The following is a 25,518-nucleotide window of genomic DNA, read 5'->3' as shown; positions in this document are numbered from 1 at the left end:
AAATGACGAAGGACTGCGAGGGATACTATCACCCACTGATACAAGGGGTCGGATCTAATGAGAGTTTACCAAGGCCAGATGGACCGTGACTGAACGAGCATGTGATCCAACCAGATTCTCTGAATGTGGCCGGATTTTCTGAATGTGGCTGGCCTGCAGTCTTTCCGAGAAGCCATTGACAATGACACTGGGACTGGTTTCCTCTGCATATACTGGATTTTTGGGATCCAGTCTGTTTGGATGCTCACCTTCCTGGACCTGGAGTGAGGGGGGAGGAACTTGGACTTCCCACAGGGCAGGAGACCCTGACTTCCCTAGGGGACAAAGAGGGAGGAGGAGAGGGAGGGGGGAGTGGGAGGGCGTTGGGAGGAGGGGCGTAAATGGAAACTTTTTATAATTTAATAAAATTACAAAAAAAAAAACAGAGAGAAGAGAAAAGCCAATAAAGCATTATTAAAATCAAAAAAAATACAGTTTTTGGTTGGTATTACAAGTTAGACTAGAAAGTGAATTGGATACAACACTTTAGATTCACCAAGCTATATAGAAAATGGAGTATTTTCTCTGAATTTGTCAAATGCATATGGATTGGACATTGTTAATGCAATTCTTACCTGTATATATTTGTATATAGTTATTGTACTTATTGTATATAGTTATAATACTATGTTAGATAAAAAAATCTTCCTTTTCCAGACAAAAAAGTGGAAATGTGTGATATTTTGATAATGTTCTGACAAATAAAGTTTGCTTAGAGTCAGAGGGCAGAGCCAGCCACTACCAATTAAAATTAACCATGGAGGCTCTGGAGGACTGAGGACATTGAGGTCAGGAAGTAGCCAGGCAGGATGGAGAGGGATCTCAGCCTCTAGGAGGGAGGAGCAGAGAAGGTAGGAGAGGAGTGCTGGCATCTCTGATCCTTCAGGTTCTCACCCCATAGCTGACTCCTGAGTTTTATTGATCAAGAATAATTAGAGCAGTGTTCCAGGGGCTCTCCCAGCCTCCTACAGCCCAGCTCCAGGAATCCAGTCCCACCTCTGGCCGCCTCGGGATTCTGCATATACATGGCACACAGATAAACATGTAGGAAAACATAAATAAATAAATCTTTGTAGCAAAAAAAATCATTTTCAATTCATAAAGTGATTGCCAGTAAAATTGGGAAATAAAATTATAGAATATAGTGTTTTAAACTAGACGCTGTGGAGATAGTTCCGTGGTTAGAGCTCTTGTTGCTCCTGAAGAGAGCCTGGGTTTGGTTCCCAGCATGCACATGGCAGCTCACAACCATCCATAGCTACATTCCTTCTGCCTTCCAGAGTCACCGCCATACATGCTTATGTTACACAGACATACATGCAGTCAAAACACACATAAAATAAAATGAATGAATCTTCAAATATTTTTAAATGAAAAAAGGAGCAGCCAAATATGCATTTGCTTTATCTGTTATTATTAACCCTGGACGTCGGGGAGCCAGAGCTAAGCTGAAAGGAGCTGAGGACCCAGTCACTACCAGGATTTAATTTTTAAACCTGTGATCCATTTGGACATTATCTAACTGTACAGCGAGAGGCCCAGACTTGATCTTACTTTTCCTTGCAGTTGGCTGGCAGGTTTTTTCAGTACTGATTATTTAAGAAAGTTCATATTCGCCCTGGCAACAACAGGCATCACCATTATATGGTAGGCACCATCATACTGAATTCTTCTGGACTTTTTCGTGGATTATGTTGGTCTGTAGATTATTCATAAACCACAGCGACTCATGCCAGCTACAGGGGTTGGGCAGGGGTGTAGTACCTGTCTGCCTAGTGCTCCCACGGTCACTTCTGAGTTTCTGCAGTTCATCGGGCTTTTCCGTATGAATCTGAGAACAAATGCATCGTTTCGGAAGGGTAATCCGTAACGTGTCTTGACTTCTTTATCCACTCTGGAAAGCCACATACTCCGCACCTGCTAAGTTCGCTTCTGTGTCTTGGATGTTTGGAAGTGCTCTTACTTACCTAGCCTCATTAAGGTTGCTCTGGGGTTTGGCTTTGCTTTTTACCATATGAGGTGTTTTCTTCCCCACTGTGTCTTCTGTGCGGCTGTGGTATGGATACATGAAAGCCATTGCTTTTTGTGTCCTGCTTTCTTACCAGGTGTGTTCATTGTTTTCAGCCGTCTGTCCACTGAGCCTTTGTGTCTTTCCAGTAAACAATGATTCTACTTGCCAACAGGATATGTTATGCTTCTTCCCAGCACTTCCTGCTTTGTCACCTGCCCTCTCCTGGTGACACTGGCTGATAAATCTGTGCAATATTATGTGTAGTGACGATATCAGCATCCCCCAAACCCTTTCGCCTTCCCAAAGTCTCTGACACCGCTGCCTCAGCAACCCATGAGTCTTCTGGGGAGACCACTTCATATAGAACGATCACTGGGTGCTCATGAGGCAGAAGCAGGGGTTCTGAGGCATGGGGAGGGCGACTAGAGGCCGGCAAGATGAAGACCTCTGTGTTATGTACATGTCATCAGATGCCACCGCACTTCATAGGACATATAGAAGCAATGGTGAGCCACAAAGGGAGTTGATATTCTGTCTGTTGTTTTAAACATCTGTGATTAACTGTGTGTTTACATGCACTGAGGTCAGAGGATAATTTCTGAGAGCTGTTTCTTCTACCCTGAGCGTCTTGGTGGTCACACTTAGGTCATCAGGCTTCATGGCACGGAATTCCTCTGCTGAGCTTACTAGCCAGTCCAAGAGTTGTTGATTTTTATTGGTTTGAGAGACATAGACAAAAGCAATCTCCAGTGTTCTGGAATACCCTTTGGACAGACAACTGTTACAACGTCACTCACAGTCAATAGGTGTTCTCCGAAGCAGAGCAGCAGAGGGCATAGCTTAGCCATGTGACCTCTCAGTGCCAGTCATCTTAGTTAAAGCAAGGTAACAACACATTCACAACATGGTTATTAATTGGTTCAAAGGATTCAACACAAGCACTTTTCACATTATCCAAAGCTATGGTGGACTGTGATTTACTATGGTCTCCGTGCTGGAGGGAGACACCTTGAACTCAGCCTGTCCACCTAACTCCACAGTGACTGGATAGCCTTGAACCAGTTCTACCAAACACTGCCCCTGGTAACCAACATCCCTCTATATAACATCTATACAACATCAGTTTGTAGACTCCACATAGAATGAGATTATGTGGTGCTGTCTTTCTGATTTGACTTATTTCACTTAGTCTTCCATATTCCCCTGCATTACTGTACATGACGAGCTCTTGGTCTTTTTTATGACAGAATAGTATTCCACTACGCCTGTACATGTCTACATCCATACACACACACACATTTTCTTTATTCACTCATCTGTTGATGGACACACACATTTAATCCCAGTAGCCACACTGGTTGTCATAGAAACTGGATGGTAGTGGTGCATGCCTTTAATCCCAGAACCAGAGAGGATTATAAAATGGGAGGAGACAGCTTTCAGTCACAGTCTCATTCTGAGATTTCTGGAGGCAGGATGGCCATTTCGGACTGAGATAGTAGTAAGAGCCAGTGACTGTCAGTTTTGGCTTTTCTGACCTTTAGGTTGAACCCCAATATCTGTGTCTGGGTTTTTATTAACCATGCTACAAGATTGATCTCATTTTCTGAGATCCTTGTCTTCCCGAATGTGCTCTGTACTCTTCCCATATGGCTGCTGCGTTCCTCCCACCATTGTGTCCAGGGGCTCCTCCTCTCAGAGCCTCCTGAGTGCTTCCCCTCAGTTTCATTGGCAGTAATTGTACCCATTGGGGTAGGCGATGGCTCGTTTTTGTTTTGACTTGATGGTTGGAGGTGGTATGCATTTCATGTGCGTGTGTGCGTGCGTGTATGTGTGTGTGTGTGTGTGTGTGTGTGTGTGTGTGTGTGTGTGAAGCAGGATCTTGGTATGTACAGTGGTCTGATCTCAGACTCAGAGTCTGCAGCTTCAGCTTCCAGGGCTGGGATTATAGGCAGGTTGCCGCTACGCCTGGATGCTGCTGTATAATCTTTCCATATACCTGTTGGCTGCCTGTCTGTGAGTCTCATTCTTGGGAATATTTGTTCATATTATCTTCTCATTTTAAACATTTGGTTGGGTTTTTTTGTGTGTGTGTGCTATATAGTTGCTTGAAAGTCTTTTTTGAAAATAGGATTTTCTTGTGGCATAAGGAGAACACTCCTCCATTGCTGATGGAAGTGTAAACTTGTACAGCTACTTTGGAATCAGTATGGCAATTTTTCTGAAAATTGGGAAACAATCTACCTCAAGACCCAGCAATACCACTGTTGAGAATATATCCAAAGGCTGCTCAATCATACCACAAGGACATGTGCTCAACTATGTTCATAGCAGTGTTATTTGTAATAGCCAGAACCTGGAAATTACCTAGATGCCCCTCAACTGAAGAATGGATAAAGAAAATATGGTCCATTTACACAATGGAGAACTTACTACATAGTGGTTAAAAATAATGACATCTTGAAATTTGCAGGCAAATGCATGGATCTAGAGCAAACCATATTGAGTGAGATAAGCCAGACCCAGAAAGATAAATATAATATGTACTCACTCATAAGTGGCTTTTAGACATAAAGCAAAGAAAAACCAGCCTACAGGCCACAAACCCAGAGAACCTAGACAACAAAGATGACCCTAAGGGAAACAGACATACATGGATCGACGTTGGAATGTGAAAAAGACACGATCTATCTATATCTGTCACCTTCCTTCTCTCCTCTGCCTCTCCCCACCCCGACCTTTTTATCTGTTTGTGACAGCATATTACTGTGTAGCTCTGGCTAGCTTGGAACTCTTGCCTCTGTTTCAGTTTATTTAATTTTGAGAGAAGGAGGGAGAGAATATGGGACTGAGAATGTATTCTCTGCTTCCACCATGTGGCTCCTGAGGTTTGAACTTGGGTCCTCAGGTTTGCTGGTAAGTTTCTTTACCCACTGAGCCATCTCACCAGCTCACTTTATCCCTTTGCTTGCTCATTGTTGCTTCCTACATCCCTAGGTTCTCTACTAAGGTTATTTGCATTGTGTTCAGAGAGCACCCTTTAGCTTTGTTTTCTTTCTTGTAGCTGCTGATTGTGAAGTACTTAAGTGTTTGTAAATAAAACATTGATTTTATTTCTGAATATTAATCTCTCATCACAAATAAAAACAATATGGAAACGATGGCAAAAACAGTGTAAAAGGCTCCATGCATTCTCCCTGATTTCCTGTGATGTGGATGTGCTGTGGAGTCCCAGTGTCTTCTTGTGCCCAACAAGGCCAGCACTGATGCTGGGTGCCAGCTAATGGACACACTGCTGACATTTCCCCTGTCCGGTGATCTACACTTCAGAGCGGACTTCCATGCAGGACCCCGTGTTGCACGAGGCTGTCCTGTCTCCTCCTCTGCTCGAACCTGGACGTTCCTATTCATTTTGTCTCCCTCCCTTGTGCTGTTTTACATGTACACAAAGGTTAAGCAGTTTTGACTAGGACATCACAGAGTGATGTGTTGTTCTTGCTGTGTATCAGACACCTGCCTTGATTTTATTCCTTTGAAGCAGAGTCTCATCATATGGCTCTGGCTGACCTGGAACTTACTATGTAGACCAGGCTGGCCTCAAACTTGCAGAGATCTACCTGCCTCTGTTCCTTGTGCTGGAATCAAAGGTGTGTGCCTGCACACCTGGCAAGGTGCCTGCTTTCAATGTGGCTCTCTGCTGGTGATGGTGACTTTGGTTAAACCTCTCTCCATGGGGAAGTACCCAGTAACTCTGCAATGGGTAAGGGTTGTGCAGAAGATACTTTGAGGCCACTGCTGTGTAAGAGGTAACCCCATAGGTTAGTTAGGATTCTGAACTCCAAGCATTTCTGACGTCTCAGTTTCTGGGTTAAAAACTTGAGAACAGGGGGAAGGGATGGTCTTGCTAGGGTCACTCAGGGCTCCTGTCATCGAAGTCTTGGCTGGGGCTGGAGTATCACCTAAGATCTCCTCACAGGCCGCTGTCTGTCTCCAGCAGCCTCTGTCCATCACCATGTGCTCCTTTCTTGTTTGTGTTTTGAGAAGGAGTCCAGTGTAGCCTTTGAATTCCCAATATAGCTAAGGATGATCTTCTGAGTTTGGGCCTGGTTTATGCTGTGCCAGGGGTCTCAGTGTGCAGCCAAGCACTCTGCTGACTGAGCTACATTCCCAGTCTGCCACAAAACCAGACGGTCCATCTTTCTAATCCCATCTCTGCCGGGTCTCCGGACCAGGGACACCACACCTATTTGATGCCAGATGGACTAATGGAAGAGCATGGGGCCCAAAGCCACCACACCGCTGTGATTTGTGCTTGACTCTTTCGTTGCTGCAACCCTGTTCAGTGAGGGAGGGGATTGTATAGTGACAGGAGCAGAGGCCACCATGGTTTGGTTCTCTGGGCTCTTGGTGCTGCCTTGAGTCACCCTTCCCTTGCCACGAATGAATGATAACTGACGTTCACTGTGGAATTCTCAGCCAGGGACTGGGGTGGGGGCATCAGGAAAGGCTGTTATCCTTCCCTAAGCTCAAAGCCAGCCTTGTTGGGGAAGTACGCCATGGAGGGTGGTTTGTGATGGCGTGGAGGGTTGTCTCACTCTACTTCAGTGTCTCTGCTCCGTGTTTATGTTTGTAGATGCAATTGCTCAGCCTGCTCCCGCTTCCTGTTGCCACACCTCCGCATCATTATGGCCTCCCCATGGGATCATAAGCCAAAGGAAACTCTTCTTCTCTAAGTTACTTTTGGTTACAGTGTTTATCACAGCAATAAAAAGTAGCTACAAGAGTTTTTTTTTTAAAAATGTGTTAAACTATCAAAATGTTGAAAATTTGTTTGTGGGGATGTGCTAATCTAGAATAAGTAAGGACAAGGTTGCTTTTTAAAGGTGCAGATGTTCTAGATTGTGCGTCATAATTGACGCACACAGTATCTCCGGAGGACCCGAAAGAGCTGTCCGGTGACTGTGGCTGGGCAGCCCGGTCCCTGCCTCTGCTGCCAGCTCTACTTTAACTGGCAAGTGATAAGAATGTCCTTGGACAGCCTGACAGCTTCCTATCGGGTTTTTCTTTTTGGTTTGTTGCTTTCATTATTTTAAAATTATTGCAAAATATTTAGTACACATAGAAAGTTCAAAGACTTTTGTAGACGCACTTACTTATAGACACAGAGGGTACTGGTGCCCGGAAACCATCTCCCTCCTGTTTCCCCATGGCTTTAAGTGTTGCCGTATCCACCTTATGCAGATTTGCTTCAAATATCTGGTGTTCAGGTTTCTAGTTTTCCTTTGTTTACAGTATTTTTGTTTGTTTTAAAGACAGGGTCCCATGTTGCCCAGGCTGACTAAACTCACTGTGTAGTGCAGGATGATCTTGAACTTCTGATCTTCCTGTTTCTACCTTCCCAGTGCTAGGGTTGAAGGTACGAGCCACCGTCCCTTGTTGTGCGGTGCTGTGTGTGCTCAGCAGACCCTCTGATAGCTGGGCCACGGTCCGTGCTCTCTACAGTATCTTTGATCTATGTGCATTTTTCACTTTTACATAATTAGATGTCAATTATTTCCTTCATGATTTTTATCTTTTCTATCTTGCTAAAACAGACATTTGCCCTACTTCGGGGTTGTATAAATACTCACATGCTTTTTAGATTTTTCATGAATTATTTGCACTTAAATATATTTATTCATATGTGTGTGCGTGCACGTGTATGCATGCGTGTGTGTGCCACATGTGTGCAGGTACCCTTAGAGGCCAGAAGAGAACATCAGTTTCGTCGCTGCAGGAGTTTCAGGCGGTTGTGCTCTGGCCGCCTGACTTGGGTACCTTGGGTGGAGGAAACTGGCCTCAGGTCCTCCGCAAAGGCAGTAAGTGCTCCTAACTGTCAGTCATCTCCCTGTCCTACCGTGGGGTGGCCTGTGTGGAAAAGAGTTTACTAAGGAGAGCGGAGCACTGGTGCTAGAGTCGGATTATCACTTAGTGAGACGCCAGTGCTCGGCTTGCTCACTCCTGCCCGCCCCTCCCCGCCCCTCCCCGTCCCCCTCGTTGAATCAGCTCTGACCCCCACATGTGTGCTGCGGCACTTTTGTGCATGTGCACATGTACACTAAATAAACAAATGAAATTAAGGTTGAACCTAAAGAGAGTGGTATGGCGTGCAGATTGCTTGAAATGGTCACTTTTTTTTTCTCTTTTTCCCCTACTTGATTTAAAGAGTCAACATAATCCCAATAAAGTTCCAGGTTGCTTTTCTGTAGAGTTTATCAAGGTGGTCACAAAATTTTTATAGAAATGCAATTTTGAGAGGTGTTTTAAGAATGTGCAAAACTGGAGTTGGAAAGAGGGCTCAGTGGTTAAGAGCACTGGCTGCTCTTCCAGAGGTCCTGAGTTCAACTCCCAGCATCCACTTGGTGGCTCGCAACCATCTGAAGGTCTGGCGCCTTCTTCTGGCCTGCCGGTGCACATGCAGACAGAACACTGTATACACACTAAATAAATCTTAAAAAAAAAAAGAATGTGCAAAACTATTTTGAAGGCATAGCAGAGTTGGCTAAGTGACACAATCCAATTTTGAAATTTTCTGTAAACATACACAGAGCAATTGAGATGCTGAGTATTGGTAGAGAATGAGGCAAACAGGTTGTTGGAGTGGAATCAAGATTCCAGAAATCAGAAATAGAGCCCACTGGCTCCTGTGTCGGGAATTGTTGCAAAGATAGTTGGGAAAGCAGAGAGAAGTGGCCATGCCAACTGGTGCCACCGAAGCAGCTTGGTGGCCACAGGACAGGGTTATTTCCCCAAGGCTATCTCCCGCTGGATAAACCTGCTTGGATTGGATTTTCATCACAGAAGTATAACATGATAGAAGAAGAAAAAATAAGGTAACACTTCCAGAAAGAAAAAGCTTTAAAATAAAGTAACTCAGCTTTTTTTTGGGGGAGGCACTTCATTGGAAAAATAAAGTAACACTTCCAGAAAAAGCTTTGAAATAAGAAAGTAACCTAGCTGGCGCGGGGGGGCGGTGGGGAGGACTTCATTGGACCAGTTCCAAGTGGAGCACTAACAGTCTCTGAGAAGCCCTGTGACAGCCCCCAGAGCTTAGGACAGCTGAGGCATTGTGACCTAAGAACTCACCGGCCAAAATGAGAGCAAAGACTGAATCCATCCTAGCACGCAACTCTAGGAAAGCCCCTAAGTGTACCAACTTTGCTTTCTTGGCTTTTGTAACCTGCTTATTGATAACTTTTCTTGCTAATTGATGTGTGCCATGCCAGGATGTTGTTTTAGTGCATAAAAAGCCAGGAATGGCAAGGCTTGGGGCTACATGATTTGGTACAGCTGGTGAGAATAACGACTTTTCATCTGTCTGTGTTCTCTGTCAGAGATGCCTCGAGACAGCTCCAAGTCTCAGGAACTGTTAGTATGCAGAATTAAACTACAGTATGATGCTGCTTAAAGTTTTTAGTTTATGAGTCACTTGTTTATTGCTCATTTATTTCATTTTTGAGGGCTTTCTCAGGCTGATTGTGAATTTGTTTGTGGCTTAGGATGACCTTCACTTCCCCAGGGCTGGACTTGTAGGTACGCGCCATCACACCCAGTTTTGTGCTGTGCAGGAGACTTAGCCAAGGGCAATCAGTATGCTAGGGCAAGCACAGCTTCCAATTAATCCACATGCCAGCTCCCCGCCCTCATTAGGAAAGAACTTGAGATAGTCTCATGTAGCCCAGGCTAGCTTTGAATTCCAGGTCCTCCTGCCTCCCAAGTGTCTTCATTTGTATATGAGCAGTGTGTGTGTGTGTGTGTGTGTGTGTGAGAGAGAGAGAGAGAGAGAGAGAGAGACAGACAGACAGACAGACAGACAGACAGACAGACAGACATTATATCCTCGGAGAAGGGCTAGAATTAGAGACTTCACACTAGATGATGTTGAGGATGTGGTGGCCACAATTTTGATCTCAGCACTTTGAGGCAGAGACAGGAAGATACCTGAGTTCCACACTGCTCTACTAGTGAACCAAGGCTACACCTTAAGACCCTGTCTCCAAAGAGAAAACAAAACCAGCAAAGGATGAGGCCACTGCTCTGACAGTCACGGATGTTCACAAATATGGCTTGGGAATGAACTGGTGCACATTCTCCAAGCCAAGTTAAACACTCGTCTATGCCTCGTGATTTTGTTTCATTAATGTATTCTTTTGTTGGTACTGGGGATTGAACCTAGAGCCTGGCACATGCTAGTCATGAGCCCTCCCTCTGAGCTACACTGTCAGCCATCACATACATATCACTTACTGTGAAATTAACACAAACACACAGACACACAAACACCTACCTGTGAAATTACCAAAATTTTCAAAGCTTCATGTCATACTCTGTCCCCTGTCCCCCGTCCCCCGTCCCCCGTTCCCCCCCCCCCCCCCCCGCTCCCAGGTTAGGATGGATGGAAGCCCCTTTTTATTCCAGGATGGCTACCTGGATCATCACTGTGGATCCCATCTCTCTGAGGACTTGCCTCAGAGATGCAGCGATCTGGCCAAAAATAGAGTGTTACAGTGTGAGGAGCAACGAAGCATCCTTGCAAGGAACCGCAGCAGAAACATCCCTGCAAGGAGTCTCAGCTTGGATTTTTGGCATGATCAGGAGCCCACGCGGTTTCAGACTGAAGCCTTAGGATAGCACATGCGAATTGTACAGGTATGACAACCTTCCCCTGGAAACCTCCAGCACCTGGGGCTTGGTACCCGTCACGTACCCTGAACCTTGGCGCGCGCGCACACACACACACACACACACACTCACACACACACACACACACACACACACACACACACACACACACACACACACACACACACAGACACACACAGCGTACCTGATCACCAGCAGGGCAGCCCCGGGAGCCACGCCCTGCGAGGAGCACAGCGGAGACCGCAGCGCCCCCTGGCGGGGATGCTGAGAACAGGCCGACTCAGGACGCAGCCTCGGCAGCTCGCCAGGGTCCTCTGCGCGCGTGCGTCCTGCTTGGTTTTGCTTTTCAGAGAAAAAGCAGAAATAGGTTTGGTTCATAGCAAGTTCCAGGCCCTTTGGATCTGGAGACATTCATTCTCATGCTGGCACACGTTGGTCAAATGGTGTTTTAGTTACGTAGGTGGGAAGGGCGGGGCCTTATTCCCAGCAAGCCAGGGCAATGCTAGTAATGCCAGGGCGAAGGTTTTTGGGTGGAACTCGCTTGTGGTCTAGGTTGATCTATTTCTTTTACCCCAAACTTTTAATATCACCTCCTAGTTCATATACTCCATCTTACTAGCCTTCTAAACAACCTGAGTTTTTTTTTTTAAATGAATTTTATTATTTTATGTGTATGGGTGTTTCATGTGTGTGTCTAAGCACCTTTTAGTGCCTTGGTGCCAGCACTCAGAAAAGGGCATCAGATTTCCTGGAACTAGAGTTACAAATGCTTGTGAGCCACAGTGTGGGTGCTAGGACTCGAACCCAGGTCTTCTGAAAGACCTGCCCCTCGATGCTTTTAACCACTGAGAAATGAAGAGGCAAGAGCGGTCAAGAGGCTTGTCGAAGGTCACACGGCGTAAAAAGCAGGTACCTCGGGGTCTAGAATGCCCCTCGAGGTCCACTTGCTGAGCCTTTCCAATACGCAGTGGAGACCGACCCCAGATGTCCATCCCCTGCCAGGGCTCCACAGCTACGGCAGCCTGACTTCTTCCGGAAGGATTCTCCACGGGGCAATGAGGCGGGAAATTTATGGCTTGGCCTGATTAATGGGCCAGGCCATTAGGAGCTCTTTGCCGGGCTATTCACAGGCGGGAGGAGAGGCCTTTCTAGCTTGCATCTGTCAAGGGCTTGGAGAGCAGGGGGCGCATGGGATTATTGAGATATCTAGTGCCAGAAAACCCTAACCGCCTTCCTCCCGGTCATGGAACAAGTTATCTGGACGAATCTACGTGAGAAAAAGTAAGAAATCCACTCACAAACCGTCAGCCGATGCTCCTCAGTTGTCCCCCGTGAGCTTGGTAAGTTTTTTCTCACTCAGCTCTAAACGGCCCCACGGTGGAGACAGTCTCATCCCAGGGAATTGGAGTTTCCCCAGGAGTTAGCGGGCACGAAAGGCACCGGTGACAGAGAAGGGCAGTCTGGGTACTTCCTTTCCCCACCCGCTGATTTACCTCTCGGGCCTCAGTTTCCCCCTTTGTTCAGCGAAGAGTTTGGACAGGTTGTCATTTTTTTGCAATCATGACGATCAAGTTTTAATGCTTCCCAGCATTTGGAATTAATAATCTGTTTTAAACATTTTATCGCAAATTTACCTGCTTTTCAGTTTTGGGCTTCTTTCATCTTCCTGCACTACGGAATGAGTGCCACTGGCAGGGACCTCCTTTTGCCCTCCTCTTCCCTCCCTTCCCTCTTTCCTTTCTTAGCCTCTTCCTCTCCTTCTCTCTTTTAGCCTGGACTGGTCTTTAATTTGCTACAAAGCCAAGCTTGAATTTACGATCTTCCTGTCTCTGCCTCTGGAGTGCGGGGATTGCTGACGTGTGCCACCATGCCTTCCAGGATGCCAGGCAAGCACGCTACCCAGCTTGAAGTCCCTTTGAACCTTTCGTTTCATAGGCACAGATCTCGGGTCTCTCACTCAACGTTGTACTGTGTGTGTGGGGGGGACAATGAAGCCCCGCCCCCCGAAGACTCTATCACGTAGAACAATCTTGTTACAGCTGAACCACAACCCTGGTCCCTCTTGCTCTTTTACACTTCAAAATAATTTATAACACAGCTTCTGAAAACTTAGTACGATTCACCAACTCTTAGTTAAAAATGAACTCGTCCAAGGGCCAGCTCGATGGTGCAGTGGGTAAAGGAGCTGGTTGCACTCCTTAAGACCTGAGTTCCTTCCCTGGGACGCACACAGGAGAGAATGAACTCCTTCTAGTCATGCTCTGACCTCCACACGTGCGTTGTGACACGTGCGCGCGTGCACACACACACACACCAAACAAACAAATAGAGGTAAAGAAATTATTCCCTCGATCACATATCACATTATATAGTACTGGCAGTTTCTATTAAAACATTCCCAACACAAACATTTTATATAGAATTAAAAATTAAATGTAGACTTGAAGGACATCCATTGCTTCTTTGGTGAAATTTGCAGACCTAACATAAAGTCAGCTCTTTTCCATCCATGGGGTTCACCACTTTTCCCTTTTAGAATGCTCTGGGAAACCATTATCCAGGTAGCTGAAGTCAGTGGGAGGAAGAGGAGGACAACATGGGCAGTGGAGAAAGAAAGACAGTGGTGGAGGGTGGGGGTGGGAAGAGGCAGTGGGCTGGAAGAGCTAGGGACTTTGCCAGCCCCAGGAGGGTTCTGTACTGGGGGCTGTGGGCTGTGCTGACCTCCATTGCCTCTAAGCACCTGCTGAGAACCTTGGAACTGACTAGGGAAAGCAGAACTAACAAATGATGAGGGGGATAACGTGTTTATTACGCTTCTGTGTGTAGGGATACACACACAAGTGCAGGGGTCTTGGAGGCCACGAGAGGGCGTTAGACCTCCCGGAGCTGCGGTTACAGGCAGTTGTGAGCCACCTGATGGGCTGTAGGAACTGAATCGGGACTTGTGCAAGAGCAGTGTGTGCTCCTAACCACTGAGCTATCTTCCCAATCCTGTGTATAGGTGTCGGTAGTGTTAGTGTATACACATGTATGTTCTGGTGTGAGTGCACCTGTGTGTGAGGGCACCTGTGTATGAGGACACCTGTGTGAGGGCACCTGTGTGTGAGGACACTTGTGTGTGAGTGCACCTGTGTGTGAGGACACCTGTGTGTAAGTGCACCTGTGTGTGAGGGCACCTGTTGAGGGTACCTTGTTTGAGTGCACCTGTATGTGAGGGCACCTGTGTGTGAGCACAGCTATGCGAGGGCACCTGTGTGAGGGCACATGTGTGTGAGGGCACCTGTGTGTGAGGACGCCTGTGTAAGGGCACCTGTGTGTGAGGGCACCTGTGTGTGAGGACACCTGTGTGTAAGTGCACCTGTGTGTGAGGGCACCTGTGTGAGGGCAGAGGTTGACCACAGGTCTTTGATTGATCATTCTCAACTTCACTGCCTTGGAAAAAGCCTCTCCCTGAACCCAGAGCCAATCAAATTGTTAGACTCACTGGCCAATGAGCTTCAGGTATCCTCCAGGCTATCTCTCATTCCCTAGTCCAGGGGTTACAGGCTCCCCATGAAAATTGAGGTCAGGAGGTAGAGGATTCAAAGTCCCTAGCTTTGGCATGAATTTAAGTCTCCTCTTTTTGCTCAGACTTGGGGTTTTCTCCTAACATCTGAGCTGTGCGTTTTCTCTTTGACTAGGGTGGCCCTGACCTGTGTCCTCTTGTGGTTGGTTCACTGTGCCTTCCTGTGACGAGCCCACACTCTCTAAGCGTCGGTACTCCTGCTGGGACCGTGGAGTTGGTATGACCCCTGCCTAAGGACACACTAAGGACCTGTGGTCATGGTCTCGGGCAAATGTTTTCTTCATGATAAGGCTGTTCTACTTTCTTCTTCCCTCTTGTGCACTTTTTCAGGGAATCTATGACATGTGACAGAGGAGCAGCTGACCCACAGAAGGGAGACTTGGAATTCGTCTGACACTTAATGCCATGCTTGAAATTTTTCTTTTCTTTTGGAGATTGAAGTTATTTTTCATAGGAATGTCATGTATATGTGCACTGAATTTTTTTTAAATTCAAACATATTCTCAGTTTTAATATAGCAGAGACCAAGTGCCATCTCTCTTGTAAACAGGGGCTCTCTGGTGTCTTTTGAAGGGGGCTCTAGGATGGGCTTCTCCTCTTTCCCTCTGCACACCTGAGCCCACTCTGGTGGAGAGAAAAGGAAGACTGTGCAGGGGTCCCCCAGGCTTAGGGTCAGGGGCTAGGTGGGTCTGCACAGACTCCATGGTACAGTGATGTCACAGGCATGGAACCTGGGCAGGTACCTCCTCCAGACTCCCTGGTCCTTTCAAGGCACCTTGCTCAATAGATCCTGAGACACACTGGAGTGGTCTACCCACCACGAGACAGAACAAATGACCCATGCTGAGACTACTTCTTGGCAATGGGCAATAATGGGTTAGGGTGGATCCTAATCCAGGGTGCTCGGTCTGTTTGTAGAAGTGGCCTCTGGACGTTCCAGGAATGCATATGAAGAGAAGACAGACCCTGGGGATGTGTACAGCCGCCTGGCCTGCAAGGCGAGTCTGGTGATTTTGAGGAGCACAACCCTGCTGATAATGTCGAAGTCAGATGTAAATCCCTCGGAGCTGTTAAAGAAGACAGTTCTGTCACCTAAATCCCTCCTTTTGTCACTTTGATGCAACAGCTCAAGGTCAGGAAGCCAGTGAATGGCTTCCTGGGTTGCTTGCCATGGAGAGCCAGTTCTCACTTGGGGGCCTTGTCCGTCAGTCCCACTCATTCCTGTGGTGGGAAGGACAGACATCAGGTGGATCTGGTGAGACTCTGCTTTCAGCCCAATGCCTGAGCAGCGTTTAGGAGGCTCCTCTGTGCCGTGGGCTCCCTCTGACACAGCCCAGAGGCTCTAGAGAGATGATTTACACACATGTCATGGCCTGTCTCCACAGACCCACTGTGAAGCAGCATGGTGGCCTCTGGGAGGGATGGGCCAACTAGGATCCTGCCTCACTCTTGGGCTCCTAAGTGGGACATAGTCCCAGAGCTCTGTGTCGTTGTTTGTATGGCTTTGTGTATGGCTCCTTCAAAGGCACGCGTTGGGTCTTTGTGTGCCGGGGCACAGGGGCCTCCCAGCGGGCAGCAAACGAGTCATCTAGAGCCTGCACAGGCTGTGCCATTAGCAGCAATAGGATTTTATTGCTGGTGTCCTGGAGCAGCGCTGGGTTGGGGAAGAAGAATGGAGATGAATTTAAAAATAGAAACTGTAATTAGCCCAGCACGGGTTTGTTCTAGAAGGCATCAGTTACTACAGAAAGCACACACCCCAGATTGGGATTCATTTCGGGAAAGGGGCTCTGGGGAGTGGCTGTTGGGATTTAGCACTGCACTGGCCCATGCTGTTGCATGCATGTCAGTTCACAGCTGCAGCAAACACGTTGCCAGTCACCCTGTGCCTCGTTATGAGAATGTAGTTATTCCGGCGTATGCTCTGGGCTATGGTCCTACCCCATGCTTGAGAACTCCTCGTGAAGCGTTAGGAAGGTGTTTGTCAAATGCAGGGCCCTGGAAGTCTGGGGTGGAGGGCCACACCTGAGTTTTTGGCTTAACATTTTGTAGGCTATAAACCCAAGGGGCTGGCTTTCCATTTTCTGCCACACTTGGTACAGACCATCTTCCGGAGTGCTGCTGGACACAGGCATGTGAGCTGCTGTTTCTGTGTGTGTCAGACATGCAAGTGTGTGCCAGATGTATGTCAAGGGGTGCATCAGGGCCTGGAGGACCAAAGAGATGGAGCGCCCTGGGTAGGGACACGAGGGTGGGCCTGCCTTAAACTAAACTCAACAACATGTACCAGATGGAGAAACTCATTTTCCATTTCCTGCAGACAACATGGAGGCTGTCTTAGTTAGGGCCTTATTGGCTGTCAAGAGACCACGGCAACTCTTATAAAGGAAAACATTTAATTGGGGTTGGCTTACAGGTTCAGAGGTTTCATCCATTGTCATCACGGTGAGAAGCATGGCAGTGTGCAGGCAGACCTGGTGCTGGAGAAGGAGCTGAGAGTTGTACATCTTGGTCCACAGGCACCAGGAGACTGTCCCGCTAGGCCTCCTGGCTTGAACATCTAAATCTCAAAGTCTGCCCACAGTGACACATTTCCTCTACCAAGGCCACACCTCCTAATAGTGCCACCCCTAGGGTCAAACGTTCAAACACATGAGTCTGTGGGGGGCATTCCTATGCAAACCACCACAGAGGCCAAGAATGTAGGCATCAAGACTGTGAAGGTAGGGGCACCCATCTGCACTTACGAATGGTCACTCTAACATTAGAGATCTATATTCTAGAGAATATTTGTGACTATATATTTGTGAGATATATATTTGTGACTATATATTCATAGTCATGATTCTCTTTTTTCTCACGTTTGGTTTTATTACAAATATCAGCGGATTGGCACTGAGGATCAAGAGAAAGGGACATTTGATCTAGGGCAGTGACCTGTGTGTCTCGACCCTCTTGGGGGTCAGGTGACCCTTTCACAGGGGTCACTAAGACCACTGGAAAACACAGCTATTTGCATTACAATTCATAATGGCGGCAAAATTACAGTTATGAAGTAGCAATGGAAATAATTTTACGGTTGGGATCACCACAACATGAGGAGCTGTGCCCAAGGGTTGCTGCATCAGGAAGGTTGAGAACCACTGCCCTAGGGAATTAGGAACAGTTATTAAAAGTTTTTCCATACAATATCTTTTGATTATATTCTTTTCTCTCCACCAACTCCTTCCAGATTCTCCCCACCTCCCTACCCAACCAACTTTACATTTTCCCTCTCTCTCAAAAAACAAAACACTTAAACACAGAAAACAAAAATCAAAACAAAATCCTAAAGAAAAATCAATGAGGTAAAAAAACAACAACAAACAAACAAAAAAAAACAAAGCAAACAAAAAACACTCACCCATAAAAAACATGGAAGTCTGTTTTGCATTGGCCAGTGTCTCCTAGGTATGGGGCCTGCCCTGGAGTGTGTCAGTACAGTCAGTGACTGTATCGCTGGGGAAAACTGATGTGCCCCCCAGCACCTATCAGAGGCAAACAGCTTCTTGGTAAGAGATGGGACTCTCTGCTCCTCCCAGTGCTGGGACCCTGTCTGGTTGACCCGCTCTGGCTTGTCTTCTGTATGCCGCCAGTCTCCGAGTTCATACGTGCACCAGTCCCGCGGTATCTGGCAGGCCCCATGCCTGTCCCGCGGTATCTGGCAGACCCCATTTCCTTATCACCCACTCTCGCTCTCCCAGCCTCTCCTGTGGAGATTCCCTGAGCCCTGAGGAGAGGGCTCTGATGAAGACCCCGTTTAGGGCTGGGTGCTCCAGAGTCTCTCCCTCCCTGCGCTGTCCGGTTGTGGGTCTCTGTGTTAGTTCCCATCTGCTGCAGGGAGAAGCTTCTCTGCTGAGGGCTGGAGTGATTCCCCGATTGGAGTCACAGCCTGGTGTGACTAGGGACTTTAGATCGGCATGGTGGAAATAAGAGTTCAAGTCCTGATGAACAGGAGGAGTCTACAAAGGTTGACCCAGACATTGCTTATTAACCCCTTGCCTCTCAAGAATCCCTGTCTTCTACCCTTCCTTAGTAGCCGTCAGATGGCTTGCACATTAGGTCCTACGTTTGAGGGTATTAAAGTGTGTTCTGTGGTCCACCAGTGCCCACAGCTGCAGAAGCTGCTAATTGCAGAAGTCCAGCCCTTCTGATGGACACGTGGTTTCCCACCCCTAGGTGGAGGACGTGGATCTGTATTTGTTAGCATACATACTTCCTAAATTGTTTTTTATTGCTGCATTCTAGCAAGTGGAGCTGAGCTCTGAGCCTCTCCCCCTGCTCCCTAAATGAGGAGTATTATTTTCGGAGTTCTGAGGCGATGTGTCTGAATTCCTTTGGTCTGAGTGGCGTGGCCATGTGTGTCTCTTTATAAGGTGAGTACACTGCCCACAGATAACCCCAGGTGGGCTCAAAAGGCGCACGCTGTTTCCAAAGATAGCAGCATCAAATCCTGCTGGTGATTCTGAAGGCTTGAATGTGCTCGTGGCTGCACAGCCTTATATAGAGAAGCGAGGCCCCAGGAAGGACCTGTGCACAGCCTTATATAGAGAAGCGAGGCCCCAGGAAGGACCGGTGCACACGTGCTCTTAACCGCCCCTGCTCTCGGAGCTCTGACATGGCTCTCTCAGCAGCTGATGTCATGTGTTCTGTGGCTATCTTTGGAGAGTGTCCCGTCCTGTTCAGTGCACAGGTGACAGATGCTCACGGCAAGCGGGCCGGACAGCTGAACTGTAGCCGTTGTAAAAGGCAGCATACATCTGGAGGGGATGCCTCCCCCATGGAGTGCATTGTGAGAAGGAAAAAGATACCCACTGGGATTCTGGGTCCTGGGAATGATGGACCAGCGATGGTGTGATGGATAGGTTGGGTGGTTCATGCCGAACAACCACCCCAACCTGCTCAAGAGTTGTACTCTCGAAGTTGGTATCCTCTCCTTTGTTTTATTTGAGGCACCCGTCGCTCTCTGATATAAATGTTTGTATTTGCTGTGGTTTGGATCTCAGGTGTCTGTTGGTGGCTCACATGTTAAAGGTGTCAGCACCAGCGTGGGGCACCCGTGAAGAGCTGGGGTACTGTCAGGAGGTGGGGCCTAACGGAAGCCCTGTGATTCCTCTGGAAGGAACCCCCTCTCAAAGTCCGCTGGCTGTGCCTCTGCTAGGGCTCCACTGTCTTCTGGGAAACCCACAGTCCAGGCTGGGGGCCAGTAGAGAGCACTGGGGTGCTGGGGAGAGAAGAGGAGAAAGAGAGAAGCCAAGAGGAGTGGACAGGGAGAGGCCAGAGATGCCTGATTCCACCTGCCTGGACAGCTGCCTGGGAGATGGGTCTCTGGGTGAGCCCGTGGGGGCTTATCCTGACTGTGCTGATGTGGGAAGACCCACCTTAACTGTGGGTGAGACTGCTCCCTAGGCAGAGGACTTGTTTAAAGTGGGCGGCGTGAGTTGAGCGATACATCGATCCTTCCTTCCGTTTCCTGGTTGGATACTGTGCGACCGGCTGCCTCAAGCTCCTGCCACTTCAGCTTCCTGGTCACAGCGGAATCCTTCTTGAGCTGAACTGTGGGCCAGAAGAAACCCTTTCTTTCTGGAGTTGCCTGTTTTGGCACACCAGTGAGAAAGGTTACTGAGACAGACGTCCAGGGGGTTCTGTCTTCTCGCTCGTGCAGCGATGAGCACGTGTGTACAAGTGTCTCCACGACAGCACTCGAGCCCTTTGGGCGTGTGCCCAGGAGTGGCAGCTGGGTCGGTCATACAGTGGCTCTATTTTTGGATTTTTGAGGAACCTCTACACTGATTTCCGCAGTGGCCGCACCAGTGTGCACATCACTGACTTTGTCCAAGGGCCCCTCTTTATAGCTTCAGCCCTGTTTGCTGTCTTTTCCCCTTGATTTTAGCCATTCTGACTGGAGTGAGGTAAAAACCTCAACATAGCTTTGATTTGCCTTTTCCTGATGGGTGAGGGTGTTGAACACTAGGAACCACTCACAGACAACTCATATTTCTTCTTTCAAGGGCTCTCTGTTCATCTCACGCAGCTGGAAGGTTTGTTGGGTGTTTAATTTTTGAAGTCCTTTATGTTAATCGTGTGTCTGAATTATAGCTGGCAAAGATTTTTCTCCCACTCTGTAGTTGATTCTTTACTCTTTGCTGTGAGGCATTTCAAAATTATTGTGTTTCTGAAAGAGAGAAAGAAAAAGAGAGAATGTAAGAGAAAGAGAAAGTGAAGAAGAAGAAAAAGAGAAGAAAAAAAGAGAGAAAGAGAGGGAGGGAGGGATGGAGGGAAGGAAGGAGGGAGGGAGGAAATGTAGGTCGTGAAAGTAGAAAGGTACCAAGAAAGGGAGAAAAGAGCTCGTAAAGGGTGGGTGGGCAGAGGGTTCTAGAATTCACATGGCTCCAAACCAGAAGGGGCTACTGGGGGAAGAAACAGGCCAACAAGAGGTGGGCGGGGAATGGGGGGAAGCCAGAAGAGAATCAACAAAAGTGAAGCATACATAGAATTGCCGTACTGAACCCCGTTTCTTCTGTGCGCTGGAGACTTTCATGTCAACTTGAGAGAACCTAAAGCCATCTGAGAGGAGGGAACCTGAACTGAGGAGATGCCTCCATAAGAGCCAGCTGTGGGCAAGAGTGTAAGGCATTTTCTTAATTAGTAATTCATGGGGGAGGGCCCAGCCCATTTTGGATGGTACCACTCCTGGGTTGGTGGCCCTGGGTTCTATAAGAAAGCAGGCTGAGCAAACCCTGGGGAACAAGCCAGTAAGCAGCTCCCCTCCATGGCCTCTGCGTCAGCTCCTGCCTCCAGATTCCTGCCCTGACATCTTCAGTGATGGGGTACAGTGTGGAAGTGTCAGCCAAATAAACCCTTTCTTCCCTGGCTTTATTTTTGGTCATGGTTTTCCAGCGCTAGAAAGCCTAGTTAAGACACTATGCTAATTTAAACATGGCAATTAACAGGGTATACAGTGATCTCTGCCAGTCCACAATCCCAGCGGCACCTGCCGAGGAGGGTAAGAAGCAGGTGCATTGTGTAAGAGGCTTTGACAGTATTCTAGAAGAGCCAGGAATACCACAATGACCATCGCTGGGAAACGAGTCTACAATAAAGCCTAACAGAGCCGCTCTTTTCTCAAATAAAAATCTTGTGCTCTTAAGAAACAACTACTAGTGAGATTAAGAATCCATTTTGTATTCCACTCATTATTGACCCAGACATAGCCCATCTCTCTCCCAGAGGACAAAGTGACTGTCATCTTTATAATGGACTTTGGGAGAGCATTTCCAGATCATCGACACCCACTAGTATTTCACTTAATAAGGTCTTTGCATGTAATTAGAAAAACAACATTCAAAGAAAAGAATGGTTTAGATGGAAGAATCCTGTGAGTCAGGCCTGTGTGCTGAAGGTTTGGCGCCGTGTTCAGAGGTGAGGCTTCAGTGGAGAGTGGCTCCATGGAGCATGCCTTGAAGGGTCCATTTTGTCCCTAGCCTCCCTGTCTTCCTGGATGCTATGGGAATGCTCAGTTTTGCCCTGCCCTGTCCTTCGCTATGGTCTGCCTAGTCAGAGCCTCAAAGCAATGGAGTTGGCTGTCCATGGGCTGTTGATAGGTACCACAGCGATACAAAACTAGCCCAGTTTTTTCACTTCAAGGGTACATGCAGAAGCAGCGGCACCTCCTAAAAGTCCTTCGGACTTTGTCATAAGAGCCCAAGAGAAGAAGGAGAACTCCGGGGCAGAAAGCCGGTATTGTGTGGACAAGCCATCGGGGTTCACTTCCCAGCGTTGCTATCACCAAGGCCAATAGAAGTCTGGTTGGTACTGAATAGACACAGGCTTCTGTTGTCAGCGTTCCTGGACAGCACGGTATGATAACGTCTACGCAGCATTATTACTATACATGATCTCGAGAAATGTACAGGAGGATGTGTGGATTATATGTAAATACTGCACCATTTTGTGTAGGGGACTTGAACATCTCAATTTTGGTGCCATGCTGGGAGGAATCCTAATTTCCCAGGGACCAAAGGATGGGAAAACATCACAAGGGAGCAGGGATTGACTTCAAGCCAGGTGCACACGATGCTCTGTGACAACCCATGCCAAGTTCCTCTGAAGAGGACCAGGAAAGCTCAGTATACTGTACACCCTTCGGGTGTTTTGGGCCTGGGCTCTGGCTGGTGCTGGGAAGCCTCAGGGCGCTCTGTGGCTGACTGGCCATGACCTTTCCAGTCAGGTCAGTCAGCACGTCCTGATCCCTAAGGACCAGACGTAAGGATCAGATTCCGTTCTTTGAGGAGTAATCAGGGCCATACAGCTTCATTCCTGGAATTATACGATGCAGATGGTGAGGGAGGTTCCCTGTGGTGTAGTCCCGGTACCCGCCCCGCCCCTCAAGCCTCCCCCCAATGACCTCCAAGTCTGTCTATATCTAGCTACTTGTTTTCTTTAGACAGGTGAATCTGGTTTGAACCCCACCGTTAGAGAACTGCGTACTTCTTGGGTACATCCCTCCTCCAACTTCAGGGCCAGGTAACAGCTCCCAGGTCAGGTGCAAGGCGGGGGTGGGGGTGGGGCGGGATGGGCGGTCGGGTTGTGTGTGGGGGTGGTCCACTGCTGCCACCTCCTGGACAGGGGACCAAACCTACAGTCCACTCCTAACAAGGTCACACACAAGGAGGGGTGTGCAGGTGAGGAGATGCCACACGGTTGAGAAGAAAAGTCTAGGTGCGGGCAGGGCAAGGTTCTCACCCTTCTGAGCCCCTAAGTCTCACCCTCTTAGGGGTGTGATTGCAAAGCACATTGTAACTTGGGCGCGGAGGCAACTAGGGGCTGGGAAGGGCGGGCTTAAACCAGGAGCCCTTCCTCGTCCTGTTCCGTGGGTCTCATGACAACAGTCAGCAGCTCCGATTGGCTCGGCGCTCTGATTGGCAGTCCTGGTGGCTGAGTGGACTCAGCGCAGGGTGGCGGTCGGTCTTCTTCTCCGGGGGCGATCGTGGGACAATCTCCCTGAAGAAGTCCCAAATGCCTTGTCCTCTTGCAGAATGCCAATGGGACCTGAGTGTCCTGTGGGTCCCCGAGGTGGATCTGCGCCGAAACTACAGTTGCTTCCCCAAGCAGGTTGCTGTTTCCTTCCTGGAAGAAGGTGGCGGGCTGATGCTGGTCTTTTCCCCGCCTCCACTGCGCGCGCGTATGTGTAAAGGTGTGTGTGGGGTGTCATGTGTGTATCTTGACGTCACAGCCCACTGAACTGGGGATTCACAAATGCTTTTCATTTGATCAGATATAACTTGCCAAAAGGGATCCTTCCCAGAGTTAGGTAAGGGTGTGTGTGTGTGTGTGTGTGTGTGTGTGTGTGTGTGTGTGTAGTCACGTGTATCTTGACGTCACAGCCCACGAACTGGGGATTCCCACCAGCCTTCTCCCACAGTCTGCTTGTGAGTTTTGGAGTCCAGAGGTCTTGTTTGGAAAGAGCTCCCTGCCCAGAGGGGCTCCACCTGGAGCGGGAGAAGAAGGGTGTGTGTCTCCAGCAGAATGCAGTGTCTCTCTCGGGGGCCACCTCGGCTCCTCTCACCCCGAGGACTGAGATTCAAGAGTTGGCTAATCTAGGTCGCACAATTGATATGTGATACAACTAGGGTTTGAATCCGGGTCGTTCTGATCCCAGAAGCCAGGAGTTAGACGGTGAGGTACTGACGTCTTTGCTGTCTGCTCTGCCGTAGGAACCCACCTGACCTGGCCTTCCAGGCAAAATGGAGTTGGTAGATCAAGTGGGGAAGCTGCCTCAGGACAAGCAAGAGCAAGCTTTGCTTCCAGTGAACACCTTCCAACTCCAGGTGTTTTACAACCACCCTTTTGCTCTTCTTGGCACCACCTTTGTCCTGTGGGTCCCCTGAGCTCAGCTGCCAGGCTACACTCCTGCGGGTCCAGAATGTTAAGTTATCGCTCTCACCCCACATTTCTCTGGGATTCCAGCCTTCAAGTCTAGGCTGTCTTCGCACTCCTCTTTACCCAGTTGTTGGCTGAATTCCATCCACCTTCCCTCTCAGGGTCCCTTCCAGCCCCGCGGCCGCATAGCACTAGGGTCTTTATAGTAGCAGTAAACGCCTCTCCTCTCTGCTCACGCATGAGCTACACTGCTGACGTTTCTGGGGGTGTCAGGCAGTCATCAAAGCTGCCCGTTTGTTTCACGGATGTTATTTCATCTGCGCCTGTCAATACCCACGTCCTTCTGTCCCTATATCAGCTGCCTCACGTGACTTACCTTGACCACTAAAATATTATTTTTATCCTAATTATTCCACATCCCAAGTTGAAATCCAGGTTGCACTCCAGGCATTCAGGGTGCTCACATCTGTGTGTGTGTGTGTGTGTGTGTGTGTGGTGTTACACACATGTATGGAGATAGGAGGCTGACCTTTCTTTACCTTCCACTTCGTTTTAGGCAGGCTCCCTTTACTGCTGCCTCCATCACCTCTAGACTGCCCAGTCTCCGCCTCGTCCAGCAGTGGTGCTTGGATACAGCGCTTGACTGCCTTGGGATCTGAACTCAGGCTGTCAGACCCACCCAGCAAGCGCTTTACCCAGTGCGCTATCTCCAGGCCCAGGAATGGAGTTTTGATTCTTGCCTCTGCTCATCTAAATGACAAACAGTCCTCTGATATGCTAAAAATTAAATATGTATATTTTAATTAACTTTATTTACATATAATAAGATGCATCAATTTTAATGTAGTTTGATGGGTTTAAGAAATGTATATGCCCATGCGCCTATTATCTGAATCGACACATAGGATATTCCCATCACTGTCCAGAATTCCCTGTGCCCTTTGTCAGTTTCTTCTGCCACTGGACCCAAGCGCTCAGTCTGGTTTCTGGCGCCACAGTGACTTTCTCCTGTAGGGTTATGTAAATAGGATCATTTGGTAGCTCTCTTCTTCTTTTTTAAAAAAATTTAAATAAAAAATATTTTATTTTATGTATACAGATGTTTTTCCTGCATGTATGTCTGTGCACTTGTGTGCTTGGTGTCTGCAGAGGCGAGAAGGTATCGGATCCCCTGGAACTATAGCTACAGAAGGCTGTCCGCTGCTGTGTGGGGGCTGGGAATCTATCCTGGACGCTCTGGAAAGACAGCCAGAGCTCATATCTGCCGAGCCATTCTGCAGCCCTAAGAGTTACCTTTGCT

At 48.1% G+C, this 25,518-nt stretch overlaps 1 long non-coding RNA gene across 1 annotated transcript; it reads left to right on the top strand.

Moving 5' to 3' along the window:
* Window positions 1–23,252: 23,252 nt before the first annotated feature.
* LOC146895740 (uncharacterized) lies at window positions 23,253–25,312 on the top strand. The gene is made up of 3 exons (XR_015000665.2): window positions 23,253–23,532; window positions 24,053–24,166; window positions 24,775–25,312. It is a non-coding gene; the product is annotated as an uncharacterized LOC146895740 (long non-coding RNA).
* The last annotated feature ends 206 nt before the right edge of the window (window positions 25,313–25,518 follow it).

Source organism: Myodes glareolus, chromosome 2, assembly GCF_982192425.1.
Source record: "Myodes glareolus chromosome 2, mMyoGla1.1, whole genome shotgun sequence".
Taxonomy (NCBI): domain Eukaryota; kingdom Metazoa; phylum Chordata; class Mammalia; order Rodentia; family Cricetidae; genus Myodes; species Myodes glareolus.
The sequence above is the reverse complement of the archived record's forward strand: the minus strand, read 5'-3'. Positions and strand labels throughout refer to the sequence as shown.